The sequence below is a fragment of the Astatotilapia calliptera genome, chromosome 18 (genome assembly GCF_964374335.1).
Source record: "Astatotilapia calliptera chromosome 18, fAstCal68.1, whole genome shotgun sequence".
NCBI lineage: Eukaryota > Metazoa > Chordata > Actinopteri > Cichliformes > Cichlidae > Astatotilapia > Astatotilapia calliptera.
Window position 1 is genome coordinate 22,531,253 of NC_137439.1, and position 15,345 is coordinate 22,546,597.

Sequence of the window (15,345 nt, forward strand, 5' to 3'; positions counted from 1 at the left end):
ACACACTCACACTTTCACACATTGTCACACACAGAGCGAAAGACAAAAATATCCACCGTATGATTGCAGCGCTTCTATTGACTGATCAGATTATGCACATTAAGATTCTAACAATTCTCTTTGTGTTAATAGGCATTTGTCGTTAATGTATGCAGCAAAGTGTCAAAAATCAAAGGAGAAACCAACATGAAGAGACTTAGTAAGGTTTTTGGGCCTCTTCACTTCAAAACGCCTTACCATTGATTCTGCAAGCCTGGATCTCTGATGAAAGGACTGTCATCAAAACAGAATTGTTTTGATGACAGTGGTAAAAAGCGCTGTCTGATGTTGTGAAAATGTTCTACAATACAGTAATCACAAAGAGCTGTTTTTTCTGGGATTTATTGTCACACTTGCCAACAGGCCTGTTTCCAGCCAAAAGAGTGCTTTCTGATCCTAAAAAAGCAATCCATCTACTCCAAGCATCCTTTTTGTACATGTATTTCAATAAAGAGAGATCCTTAGAAGGAACTGAGTGCGATTTATTGATGTACAGAATTCAATTTGAGGTATTTGGCGGTTAGACTCCGATGGCCCAGCACAGCAGAAAGCAGCGGTGATGGGGATTAGGGCAGGACCCCCCAGAGTCAGTGGTGAGGAAGAGGTGGGTCGGACAAAGGTGTCTGCAAGAAAAAATGATAGCTGCGCAGTGAGATTTAAAGTACATGCTGGTTGGCCTGAAGAAGGCTGGCGGAAATATGATTGGACTAGACCCGTGATGTCACAAGCAGCTTGACAGCATGGGAAAGTGGAAGTGATATAAAGCTTAGATTAGCTGCTAATACCTGGGAAGCAGACAGATGTGTGACTACAGAGCTTCCTTATAACTTGCGCATAAGCTTCTTTTTTTTCTGCAAATGCATCCAAATATCAGTGACAGGTTTTTACATAGGCGTTCGACTGTTGAACTGGTGACTGTGAAGTCCATAGCACATGATTCACACATCTTCATACTCATTCGGTGACCCCCACCCCCCTCAGGCCCTTTAAATGGAAGCATTGCTGTGTTGGAAGAGAGCACTCCCTTTGGGACAGAAATGTTTTGTCATAAGACAAAGGTGATCACTCAGAATTGCTCTGTATTGACTCGCAGTGACCTTTCCCTCTAGGTCGGAACACACCAGCAACGTGACCCCCACAGCATAACAGATCACACTCATTGTAGGGGTCAGAGTTCACATTTTGCTGCTGATGTTGTATGTGTTGTACTGCTGTGTGTAATTTTGAATTACGTGGCTTTTTTGCTGTTTGTAGATTTCATGTTTTGTATGCTTTAGTTATAAAAAGAGACAGAAACATAGAGTCAAATGACTACGTTTATTTTTAATACTATACTATATGTGTTCCCTTAGAAATAAAATATCTTATGAATATAAATAATATGTGCCCCTCAACTATAGTAAACAGTTCTCAGATCTTGATGCAGCTTTTTTAGGAAATACAATGCAAAAAATTACTTTACTGAGCGAAATACAGCTCTGAAACAGTGTGTGTTAAAAGCAGCCAATTCAGATGCTGGGGGTGACTGGAGGCCGAGAGACAGTGACAGAAAAACTGAGAAAACTATGAACACAATAAACAATTTGTCACTGTGACCCTTTAACAGAGCTATTTAATTCTGTCTGTGTAGGCCTTTCTGTTGTTGTTGAGCATTAGCTCAGGGGCCAGTCTGTTCTGCTCTGTCACTGCGTTTGGCTATGTGACCATAATCACTAATGAACTGTTGTGGGGTCTTGCACTCTCTAGTGGAATCCAGCATTCAGTAACATAATCTCTAGTAGTGATTTTTAAGTGGCCTTAGCAAAGAATGATGACGGTGTGCCGCAGCATCTCAAGCAGGCATATGTTTCTGGGTGAAAGGGAGAACAACAACGATGCTCTAATTGTCATGAGGATATAGAAACTCTAAAGCATCCATCACCTTCACACAGAACACCCCTGGGTCCCTCGTTTCTCCCTCTCACCTGGGAACAAACAGACCTTCAGTGATTCAAACTAATGCAATATAAATATATTCAGGGGTCTGTGTTCAGGATAGTATCTCATGAGCCAAAGGTTGTTTGGTTTTCTTAAGATTTCAAGACGCGTTGCTATTTGGTTTTGTTCAAGCTACCAGTTTCTGGGAATTCAGATACTCTGTTTTGTTGTTGATGTGTAAAGATTTACACAACGATTGAAGGAAACAATGCTTTTTATGTCATTTAATCCTTTCTGTTCACATTATATTCTGATTCACTGAGAGTAGTTGGCCAGTAGTGAGTGAGTGTATGGATCACTGTCCTCTCTGTTCTTTGAGGTAGCTGCAGCTGCAGAGTTCGGTTTGTTCCCCATCTCAAAGGCTCTTCTGGGACAATCGGCATGCAAAGGGTAGCGGTTTGATTGCCCAAGCAGAATTACAGAATTACAGAGCAAAGTGACAAAACTAAAATTTAAGCATAAATGCAGGGCGTCTAACAGCAGGAATGTAGGCTGCAGTCATGCAAGTGCAGCTATTGATCTTTTTCTACATCCTAATTTTCATCCTATTCCCCCCCCCCTTTTTCTGAAGTATATAATACACTTTAGTATACTATTAGAGTTACTGATAAGCATTTTTAAAATGTTTCCCATAAAGAGGCAAACCTCAGTGTTTTGTGAGCGTTTCTTTCATCAACAGAGCCCAGGATGGAGTTGGCAATGCTAATGCCAACAGACGATGCTGTTCCATCTATAAAGGCCATTGTTGAGAAATCAAAGCTGCAGACTGTAAGTAACATGATATAACTGAAATGCTTTTTGTTGTACTGACAACTGAGCTGAATGGCTTGTGACGACAGCCTTAGTGAAGACGATGGGGATGTTCAAAGTGTAGCTAAGCTACACTTTAAGCTACTCTTTATTATTCTTGTGAGACTTTACAAGTCTGGTGATCTGTTCTTAGTGTGTATAAAGTGATTTTAGGCAGTCACTTTGCACCGCAGTATAACATTTTACTCGCTACATTAGCTTCAGTAATTCTTGATAGCTTTCCACTTCATTTGGTATTTTATAGCATTTCCCTCATTTAGGCTACGTCATTTAACTGGAACATATATAGACACTGTTTCATACAGCTACATACTGAAAGACTAAATCTACTGTTAGTTTCTACAATGAACAGAAATGAGCACTCCAAAGAGACAACCTGGCACCCTTTAATCTTTATTGCTGAGGTGGATTTTCTTATCACCAGTTTGTGTATAACTGTATAATTGTGTATAATTTTGCAAATACACATTAGTTTGTATTAGTTTGCACATGTTAGTTTTCAGAGTTTGGCTAGTCTTAGCAGTGCTAACAGCAGTAGCCATTTCTTCAATGCACCATCTGCATCCCTGTGCAGCGGCTACACCTTTATTCTGACAAAGCTGACACGCAACTATTTTTTCTTGTTTTTGTTTTTTTTTAACGTCAGCACCATGGCTGTCATCTGTTTACTTTCCCCTGCATGTATTAACATGTTCCTTTCAGACAGGGGAGGGCGCGTGGGAGTGGGTGCAGCCATCTGACAGGACTGCAGCCAGTGTGAGTGACTGGCAGCACCAGAATAATATGTTGATCTGACCAGTATTTCTCGAGCAGACAAGCTGTGTTTAAATGTTTAGTTGACTGGTCGCTCACACTTTGAGAGTTCTGGATCTACAGCTTCCAGCAAATCTGGAAGCATATGAAAGTGGGAACAGAGAGAGGTCAAAAAGACAAAACTGTGGTCATCTGTTTCACCCCAGTGATCACAAAAAAATGAGTTTGACTAGAGAAAATATGAAAATGCGCATTATGAAACAGATTACAGGGGCTGTGAAACATTTGAGGAGATTTGGGGGGCTTTTTAGTCTTTGTTATGAGAGGACAGTTTGAGAGTGGACAGGAAAGGTGGGAGAAAGAGAGCAGAGGGAAACACACAACAAATGGCCCAGGCCTTTACAGTAGCCTTCTGGCACAAGAGTTACCTGTTCAACCCAGGCAGCTATACCAGGACTTGCAAACACAAAAGATGGTGCAATAGCTAGGTAGAAAGAAACAAAACATTACTGTGCTCAGGAGGAACCACAGTTTAGATTGTTTTTTCCATATCGGCAAGCATTATGAACGGGACATAGAGCTGTGAAAACCATAAATGACTTTGCTTAAATTACTGTTAATACTCTTTTTGGGATCTCATATCATGTACGCACGCTCAGTGTTGTTGTTGTTTTGCATTGTATCTGCATCATATCTGACCTTCATTGCAAGATAAACCAGTAAAAATAAGATGTGAGTAATGGGAATGAGTGGGAGTGAGCTCTGGGCACAGTCAGCTTAGAGAGGAAAAGTCAAAGTAGCAATGACAAACCTTTGTTCAGTGTAATGTGTCTGGTGCAGGGCTCCCACTGACTTTGAACTGCAATGTTTAGAGATGTAATTTTTAAAACTGAGGATGCTGAGTGGGTCTGATCAGCTTACTGGTGTTGTCATCACAGGTCACAGCTGAGGTAAAAAATAGTTCCTTCACCCCCTTAACCTAATTCCCACAGAGTTACGAAGGTTAGCCTTTTTTTCCTCCTGCTATTTAAAGGCGTCTGATTCTGGGTGATTCTGGACTCCGTTGGTCCATTTGTTAAAAAGAAACACTGCCTAAGATACAAAAAGAATATTTCTTCTAGCAGTGACCAGGAGGTCTTGCATGAGGGAGTGAATTTCCACTAGTGGGGCGTGAATTTTCTCATAGTGCAATTCTTTGCATGACAAAATTTTGCTAACATCAGGGTGGCCACCTCTTAATTAAAGATATAACTTTTCTTTCTTTAGACTACTTGAACACACAGGTTCCTAAAAGGTGGTAAATACAACACATGAACTCTAGGTGAAAATAGATCCTCGGTCCGATAAGGAAAACTATATTATTTTAGAAAAACAGAACAAGCCAGTTAAATTGTTAAAACTATTTTTCCTTCAAGGTGGATCTTGCTCCATACAAGTGAGGTTTCCAATTCAAAGCTACATATTGCTGTCTCAGTTTGAATGGAAGTAATGAACTTGTCTGCAAACACTGTCCCGCTACTTTCCGAGCTGTGAAACTCTGAAATGTGCAACACAACCTGGAAACGCAGATCGTTTGGCCCTTTGAAAGATGTTGGTTGCAGTGCTGAAGAACAACTTAAGTTTTGAAGGTGAACATTTTCCATTTCTGGAGAATTTGTACTACCGCTTGGCTAGTAGTTAGCAAGTATTTGCAGACAAACATGAAAAACTACACGCAAATGAGACAGTCTGCTAGCAACCAATAGTTTATTGGTGCAGACATTCTTTGCCTAATACTGGCCACCATAGCTCGCTGTCTTTTACCGATCGGTGCTTGGAAACATGTTTGCTTTTTGGATAGACTCCTAATGGGTCAGAAAATTTGTTTAAAACCTGGATCATTGCTGTTATCCAATCCTATGTTGGAAGACACCAACATCGTGTTGCATCAACCAGTCCTGAACAGCTCACCTCAGCTGCTAGCAAAGACAACAATGTCATCAATGTCTGTAATTTCCATGTTGGATTAATCACTGGTAGTTATGGATTATGTTTGTGTTTTCTTCAGGAAAAAACTCCTGTAGGGACCGATAAAGCCTAAAGAGGCAGCAAACAGGGGTTTTTGCATGATTGTATTCAAAAGTCTCAGATTCCACACCAAACTGAAACATAATCTTGGAATTGATATTATGTCTGCAGAGTTAAGGCTCCTTAAAGAGAGGAAAAAAGGATTAGGGTTATGGGTTTAATATGATGCCAGCCCAACCTTTGCAGCTATAACAGCTTCAACTCTTCTGTGAAGGCTTTCCATAAGGTTAAGAAGTGTTTATGGGAATTTTTGATGATCTTGGGTGAGGAGGCTTGGCTTGCAGTCCCAACTTTAATTCATCCCAATGATTTTGTCTGGTTGAGTTTGCAGGCCACTCAAGTTTTTCCACACCAAACTTGCTCATCCACGTCTTTAAGGAGGTTGCTTTGTGCACTCTTGCGCAGCCATGTTGGAACAGGAAGGAGCCATCCCCAAACTTTTCCCACAAAGTTGGGAGCGTGAAATTGTCCAAAATGTTTTGGTATGCTGAACATTTAGAGTTCCTTTCACTAAGGGGCCAAGCACAACTTCTGAAAAATAACACCATAATCCCCTCCAAACTTTACACTTGGTACAGTGTAGTCAGACAACCTGACAACCACCAAACCCAAATTTGTGATTCCTGCTAGATTTTATTTCTCCATTAACATCTGAGCCATCTTCAATTTATGACCAACATATGCGTTGGTCATTCATTGAAGGTCAAGTGTGCAAATACTTCAGTCACAGTATTCACAAGCAGAAATCAGCCAAACTGAACATGATATCAGGCAAATAATGAAGGAAAGTAAAATCGCAGTATAAGCTGAGGTCAATCGTTAAAAACAGTATGTGTTTGTAATTGATACATCTTAGGAAAATGAACACTGCTGGCTTCACATTTTACACCCCCTGACATGTGCTCTTGCATTACAAATGTCCTCCTGCATCCCCGTAGTCCTTGCAGACTATCTTCCTAAACTAATAAGGTTAACATGAAAGCTCATTTCCTTTCTCCTGCCTCTGTTGTCTATCAGACCACTGATGCTGCTGCTGGTGTTGTGACCACCCCATGGCTTAGAAACACACACACACACACACACACAAGTTCAAAGCATGACCCGCTACACGCTCATACTCTCCATTGTCTCTGCTGGCGTTAATTCTCCACCCCATCAGGCTCAAGAGTCGGTGTTATCTAGGATGGCAGAATACCCAGGGCCTCTCCCTTCTCCTCCACTCCTCAGATATCCCAGTATGGTCTATTTCTGTCCCTGCATCTCTCTGCTTTCAGCAAAGTGCCTCTGACGTCTCCCTCTGCAACAAACAGATGAGGGCTGTCAGTGATGGGTAGCTGAAGATCGCACAGCAAACCAAAACAATTTAAGTAATGCCTCCCACCCCCCGCCACCACTTTTTAAAAAAATATTTTACATTTTACTGAATCATGTAGAACAAGAGCCTCACTTTTCTAGTAGAGGAGCAATAATAGAGCAACGGATGTCTGGTGATGATGACTTTTCAAATCTCCTCTCCCTTTTTTCCCTAATTGAGAGTCATTATAACAATGAGATGTTATTTTTATGTACGAAAGCAATTAAGTAATGAGACATAAATGATTATTGGAAGCGAGGAGGCAAGGGGAGGTGATGGAGTGTGAAAAGGGCAGAGGGGATAAGGGGTGAAGAATCATAAATGGGATGAGGGGATTATTTACAAAAAAAAAGAAAAAAAATTGTCTCTGAAAGTGCTGAGTCACTGGAAGGGTAAAGCTGCAGACCAGCTCTCTTTCTCCTTCTGTCTCTTCCTCACCCACAAGCTCCACACCAAGACACACAGCATGTCCCCACCCCACTGCAAAACAGTCACACACACACGCACAAAACTCAAGAGGAAGGAGGATGAGGCATATTGTTACTGCAGAGCTAGCCCCCCGCTATCAACGGTGCTGTCGTCATCCAGATTTGTTACAACAAACCAGATCACAGTACATGTGGAAAAAAGAACAAAAAAAAAACATCCATTGATTAAAAACTATAGCAACAGATTGGGGGCCTGGTGGCTAGATGACGTGTGTTTGATGTGACGTCGAAAACGGGCTCTGCATTGTTGCAAGTTCCAGTATTCACTCATAAAAATGCATGCTGAAGATTAAATGCCATTTTAAACAGCCACAGCCTCTGGTCATAGATGGCATTTTGTTGAGTTTACCACATTTCCATTGCATGCATTTTCATTTTGTTTCTGCATTGTGAGCAGGATGCTATGACATTTGCCCTGACTGACATGTCTTGCCATATGTTGTGCTGAGAGGCATAAAACCTCTGACTTTGCATAAATTCAGTCATATGCTCCACTTACTGGAAAGGCTCAGAGCTCCGGAGCAGAAGTGAGCGTGTGAAAATCTGTGATTGGCAAAGCTTGATAATCCTATCTATTACACTGTTCAGTGGGCAGAGTGCATTTATTTGATTGGTCAGGATGGATTATATTTATAGTAGTACTTCTTACCAAGTGACAATATAACGACTGCAGTAAATTCAAATCTTGGAAAAGATACAAGAGGGAATATATATATATATATTAGGGGTGCAACGATACACAAAATTCACGGTTCGGTTCGATACTTTGGTGTCACGGTTCGATATTTTTTCGATACAAAAAAAATGTTCATGCCTTTTTAATTTGTCATTTATTAAAATTATAAATATATATTTTAACTCAAAATTACAGTTTTTAAATTTAATGTTGCTGAAACAAAAGTAATTTAAAAAATAAATATATCTCAGGGCTCTCAAAATTTCAAAATCCCTGGTAGCCCTTCGGGCAGGGACTCTTCAGTTTTTGGTAGCCCAAAATAAATGTAAGTAGCCCGAATAAAAAAGAGAGCAATTTTTTGATTGATGTTTTGTTTCCTTTACAATATTATACATTAAAGTATAATATTGTAAAGGAAACAAAACATTAATCAAAAATTTGTTGAAAAACAAATTACAACATTGTATAAAAATTACAATCATCAACTCAAATACTTGGTTCTAATTGAACAGAAATTTCTATGAACTTGTAAGAACTGTGTAGGACATGAATCCGTCTGTGTCAGATCCTGAATTTGAAATTTCCACTGAAGTCACAGGTAAGAGGCAAGTGGAACCAAGATCTAGGCCATTTGCTTTTTGAAGTTTGCAAAGACTGCTAAATTTTGCCAGTGGTAGTTCACTCTTTGCAACATAGTACGCTGTTCTAAACAGATTTTTCAGGTTTATTTTTAGTATGTTATTTGCAATTGGTGTTTGTTCTGGGAAAGATATTGCAGACTGAGCAATAATGCATTTCTTGCATTTCTCATGGGTTCTAATGGGGGCATTTCTTAAAATGACTGGTCCCAGTAACAAAGGCCCTTGTCGACTCAGAAATCGAGAGAAAACCAACAACACACCCGGCAGAACATTATGTTATTTACACAGGTGCACATAAGTGGTCCGCATGTGCGCATTCGCTGTCAAAATAAAAGACGCGCACCAGATAAGAAGTTGCAACGCGCGTTTGCCTCCATATAAAAAGCACTGTTTTTGTCCGCTAGAGTGGGATTTTCACGGCACATTCCGCACCACATCTCTGTGCGTTCATCATTTGTTAGAAGCCAGCTCACCTCCTGCAACCACTTTTCCGAGAATACGCGCTTCTTTTGTGGTTCGGACTCCTTCTGACATTTCTTTGGAGGTAGAGGAACACCAAAGTAATTGCTTAAAGGAGCTTCTTCGACATCTTTAAGAGTCTTAAACAAATGTCTGTCCTCCTCCAGAAAATCTTATGTATGCAAACACGCGTTGCAACTTCATATCTTGTGCACAGTTTTTTTTTTGGGGGGGGGGGTTGACAGCGAATGCGCACCTGCGGACCACTTATGTGCAGCCGCGGTTATATAGCTCGTCATATTGCAGCCACAGAAATTCTTTTGTCCATGAAACCATAAAGCTGCACTTTCTTTTTGCCTTATAGTCTGATTTGTCATAACTTTTCCGTTTTGTGGTAAGCTTTTCTTTGGCTGTCACTTCTTCACCCTGACCTCTCTTATTTGGCTCAGCAGAACTAAAATATAAATCCTGCTGCTTTTACACACACACACACACACACACACACACACACACACACACACACACACACACACACACACACACACACACACACACACACACACACACACACACACACACACATAACGGTCAGCGATTCTCTGCGCGATCAACCTCTCATATGTTTAAGCTTGCTGCGGGAGATTTCACTTGTCATGTTTGCATAGTAAGCTAACGATTGATAAGACGATGTCAGAGGAATTGGTGAGCAAATTATCATCACTCACCAATCAGTACTGTCGCTCTCTATACACAGTTCGCGCGATTGCAAAGTGAAATCAAAAAACATGCGCAAATTCAAACGCGATTTCAATATGTCACATATTGACAGTGGCTCACCGATGCCAATGACATAATTACCCAGCTACATTTCCGAAAGAATGCAAAAGCATTGACATATATTTTTCCTTCCTACAATAGCCCGACGGGCAGGGCAGAGATAGATTTTGGTAGCCCGACTGGAAAAATTTGCAAGCCCTGTGTTACAGGCATGGCCCTTTAAGGATGAAGCCTGATGGGAAATGTATTCGGGATGTGTGTAGCGGGACTGCCTGGTGTGTGTGTGAAGAGAGAGAGCGGAGAAGGGGAAAAAGTAACGGTTAGCTACAGAAGAGACGACAAGAAAATAAATAAAAGGAATATAATAACTCCCTCGACAGCCAGAGTTGTGTCGGCGATGCTCGCTGTGAGTAAACTGTTTCAGCCCACTGTACGCTGTGTTCGTGCCTTAGAGAAGAAATAAAGTTCGGTGAAGCAGTTTCCTACGCCTCCTTCGATCTTTTTGCTAGCGGAGTTGACCTGTATAGTAAGCTGTTGCCGGCTACGAGTCAGTTACGGAACCTTCAAGTAACTGCCAGAGGTTTCCTTACTACGGTTCGGGGCCGTGGATCTGGCGCGGTAACACCTGTATCTGATTGAGGAATCACTCATCTTTGGAAAAGAGAGTTTATTACAGAGAAATGTCTCTTTCCAAAATAAAAGCTATACTATACGCTTCTTCTGGGCTATATTCTCAGCAGCATATTGTAGCGGGTCAGGGCTGTTCGGGGTTCTGTTTGTACAGTTATGTTTTGTTTATGTTGCCATAGTGACGGGTGACGCCCTCTCGCTGCGACGGTGTGTCCTTCCGGGGTCAGAGGGCGCCCTGTGTGTTGTTGTTGTTGCTGTGCGGTTGCCGCGCTGAGCAGTTAGCTAGCGGCAGTGTTCTTCTGCAGATGTCAATAAACGGCTGTGCTCCCTGGCTAGCTCACGGGAAGCAAGACCAAACGACACCTCCGTCTCCTCGTTGTCTGAGCTCGCCACATTGGTGTCAGAAGTGGGATGATGGTGGCACCCCATGTTCTGACCCGAGTGACTTTTCCCCCGCCGGTCGTGACCGGCCGGTGCGCCAAAAGAAGGCACCTGGACATTTGCAGGACTTTGTGTGGGGCAATGGGGTCGTCGGGGACGACTGACCCCTTAGGTGGGGGGCTATGTAGCGGGTCAGGGCTGTTCGGGGTTCTGTTTGTACAGTTATGTTTTGTTTATGTTGCCATAGTGACGGGTGACGCCCTCTCGCTGCGACGGTGTGTCCTTCCGGGGTCAGAGGGCGTCCTGTGTGTTGTTGTTGCTGTGCGGTTGCCGCGCTGAGCAGTTAGCTAGCGGCAGTGATTTCTGCAGATGTCAATAAACGGCTGTGCTCCCTGGCTAGCTCACGGGAAGCAAGACCAAACGACACCCCCGTCTCCTCGTTGTCTGAGCTCGCCACATTGGTGTCAGAAGTGGGATGATGGTGGCACCCCATGTTCTGACCCGAGTGACTTTTCCCCCGCCGGTCGTGACCGGCCGGTGCGCCAAAAGAAGGCACCTGGACATTTGCAGGACTTTGTGTGGGGCAATGGGGTCGTCGGGGACGACTGACCCCTTAGGTGGGGGGCTATGTAGCGGGTCAGGGCTGTTCGGGGTTCTGTTTGAACAATTATGTTTTGTTTATGTTGCCATAGTGACGGGTGACGCCTTCTCGCTGCGACGGTGTGTCCTTCCGGGGTCAGAGGGCGCCCTGTGTGTTGTTGTTGTTGTTGTTGTTGTTGCTGTGCGGTTGCCGCGCTGAGCAGTTAGCTAGCGGCAGTGTTCTTCTGCAGATGTCAATAAACGGCTGTTCTCCCTGGCTAGCTCACGGGAAGCAAGACCAAACGATACCTCGTCTCCTCCTTGTCTGAGCTCGCCACAATATTAAACATATCAGGTCCCCATAAGGAGAATCATGTGCTAACGGCTGTCTAAATGACTAAATGACTCGGGTAAAGTTTGTAGCAAGCATGCTTGTTGTTTTTGTCTGCTTCCACTTGTCTTTGCACTAGGATGATGTCGGCGTATGCGTACCAAACCGAAAGCACTGTATCGAACGGTTCTAGTTCAGTACCAGACAAAGGAAACAACCAGTAAAAAAAGATTACAAAATATAACAAAATTAATAAATAAAAATCAAATATTCAATAAAAATCAGAATATAAAAGGAAAGAAAAAATAAAACCTCGAAACTATGGGTCTAAAATTCAGCAATAGAACAGAAAGTATTAACAAATGATGTTACAAGGACAAAGCCTTGAGGCGACTTTTGTTGTGATTTGGCGCTATATAAATAAAATTGAATTGAATTGGACATTTTATCCACACTAGGCTGATTGCTAAATGACTAACAGGAAGACAGAAATACCATTTGAGATTGGAAAGATACCAGTCTTACTATGAAGAACATAGTGTATAATCATTATAGTACTCTCCTCCTTAATGGGTGACCAATTGGAACAAAACTTTGTACAAACATTAAAAGAACTGGGATTTATGATAAAAATTTTCAAAAACATAAAGGCTACTAATCACAGCATGTGTGACATACAGTGATTAAATATACAGCTATTAGCAAGGTTTATGTTTTTGAAAAATGTTACTATAAATCTCAATTCTTTTGATTTTCCTGTATATTATGTCCATGTTGATGTGTTTTTCTAGGGAAATGTGTTGCAGCTTCCCAAATAACCCTAAGTTATTTGGGAAGCTGCAACACATTTCAATATCATCTCTACAATATCGGTTCTAGTGCAAAATAACATACTGACAAATAACATACCCATTGTCTTTTCATGTTGTGGCAGAAGAGAAGTAGTACATTTGGCATAGAGGCAGTATCAGCAGCTGGTGAAAACATTCATGGTTCCACATTATGGGCATAGTTAATGAGTGAAATATGCTTCTAGTTTTCCACTCCTTAGACAGTACAGATTTTTACAGCAAATATGCCCACCCATGGCTGCAGAGCAACAGCTCCTGCTGGGTTACAGCAACACTCCTCGTACAAACCACCTGTTAAAGTGACTATAGCTTAGAAAAGAAAGCGTCATCTTCTAATTGGAAGGTTGGTGGTTCAATCACAAGCTTCTCTGGCCATAGTGTCCTGAGGCAAGATGCTGAACTCCAAATTGCTCCCAGTGCATCCGGTGTACATGACGGCTAGAAAGGGCTTAAAGGAGTAGATGTAGGTGTAGCCGTGTGACTGGATGAATGAGGCTCATAGTAAAAAATAAAATTACCGTATTTTCACGACCATAAGACGCACTGTACTAAAAGGCGCAGTCTCAGTTATGTGTGCCATTACTGTATTTAACACACACATAAGGCGCACTGGATCATAGGGCGCATACAAGTACCGTATGCGTATTTAAAAATAAAGCGGGAGCAAACCTGAGTTCGGTACCTTACTCACATTTTTATTACCAGTAATGGTCATCATCAACAACACACAAGCATACAAGTGTGCATATTTAAAAATAAAGCAGGAGCAAAACAAAGTTTGGTACTCACATTTTTATCATCAATCAAACCCATCGAAGTCCTCATCCTCTGTGTCTGAATTGAACAGCTGCGCTAAATCTCCATCAAACATGCCAGGTTCACTTTCTTCACTGTCAGAGTCACTTTCCGTGCCGTGCGGCTCCTCGGAAATGATGCCGGCTTTTGCGAAAGCTCGAACAACAGTGCCAGCAGACATGTTAGCCCAAGCATCTACAATCCATTCGCAAATTGTGGCGTAACTCGCCCGGCGCTGCCTTCCACTCTTGGTGAAACTGTGGTCTCCATCGGTCATCCATCGCTCCCAGGCCGCTCGCAGCCTTACTTTGAACGGCCGGTTCACACCGATGTCCAGTGGTTGGAATTCCTTTGTCAGGCCTCCCGGAATGACAGCAAGCTCACAGTTCCTTTGTTTCACTAGTTTTTTCACATCGGCTGTGAGATGGGCACGCATAGAGTCACAGATCAACAGCGATGGTGATGCGTGGAAAAAACCACCTGGTCTCCTTACATACACCTCCCTCAGCCACCCTTTCATCATTTCCTCATCCATCCAGCCCTTTACATTTGCCTTAATGATGATTCCTGCTGGAAACTTCTCTTTAGGCAAAGTCTTTCTCTTAAAAATCACCATAGGCGGCAGTTTCTGTCCATTAGCATGGCAGCCAAGCACAACAGTAAAAGAAGACTTTTCGTGCCCCGTTGTGCGTATCGCTACCGTGCTGGTCCCCTTCTTCTCCACAGTGTGACTCACCGGGATGTCAAAAGTGAGCGGGACCTCGTCCATGTTTGTGATGTGGCTGGGCTGGATGTTTTTGTCGCCGATGTGTTTGCTGCAGTAGGAGCGGAAGATGGCCAGCTTTTCCTTATAATCCGCTGGAAGTTGCTGCGCTACCGTAGTCCTGGTCCGGATGGAAAAATGGCACCGTTTCATAAAAAGTGAAAGTGAAACTGCTTTTAGCCGAATGGTGACCGTCGAAACGCTTCTCCCGCTCGTTCTTTGCTCGATGATCCACCGCTCGAGTCTTTCCTCCAACTCGGGCCACCTCGCCTTATGTCCGCGGAAACTCAGCTGCGTTTTCTTGACCTGTCGGAGCTTGTTTTCTAGCTTCCTCCATTTGCGAACCATCGATTCGTTAATCTTAAATTCTCTCGCCGCTGCTCGATTTCCATGTTCCTCCGCGTAGCTGATGGCCTTCAGTTTAAACTGTGCTTCATAAGCGTGTCTCTTTGCCATTTTCAGGGTTGCGCCCACACTTCACCCTTTAGCGTTCTCATGGTGTTCTCTACTACGTCCTCCTTACATCACACAGGGCGCACTGCGCTATAGGGCGCGCCGTACTTTTTGAAGAAAATCTAAGACTTTTAAGTGCGCCTTATGGTCGTGAAAATACGGTAAATAAAAATGCTGTTTTAATTAATTAATACTTTAGAAAAACACTTAATCTACTTTGAATTACTTAAGAAGAGATCAGCTGATTATATGAATGCAGCTCATGTGTAAGTGCAACGAGGAAGATCTGTAATCGCTCATCCTTTTTTACATCACTTCCTGTTTCCCACGCTGTCACACTGAGTGCCGACATCATTACTCCGACCCAATCATTTTCTTGCATACCTTCTTCGAGCCAATCAGCCCCCACTCTGCTCCTCTTTTGTTCTGCTTTTCAGAGTCAGACATTCGTGCAACCTCCCTATCTCCGCCTCACCTTGATCTCTCAGAGCCCCATGCGAGCCTCCATCTTCATCTTCACC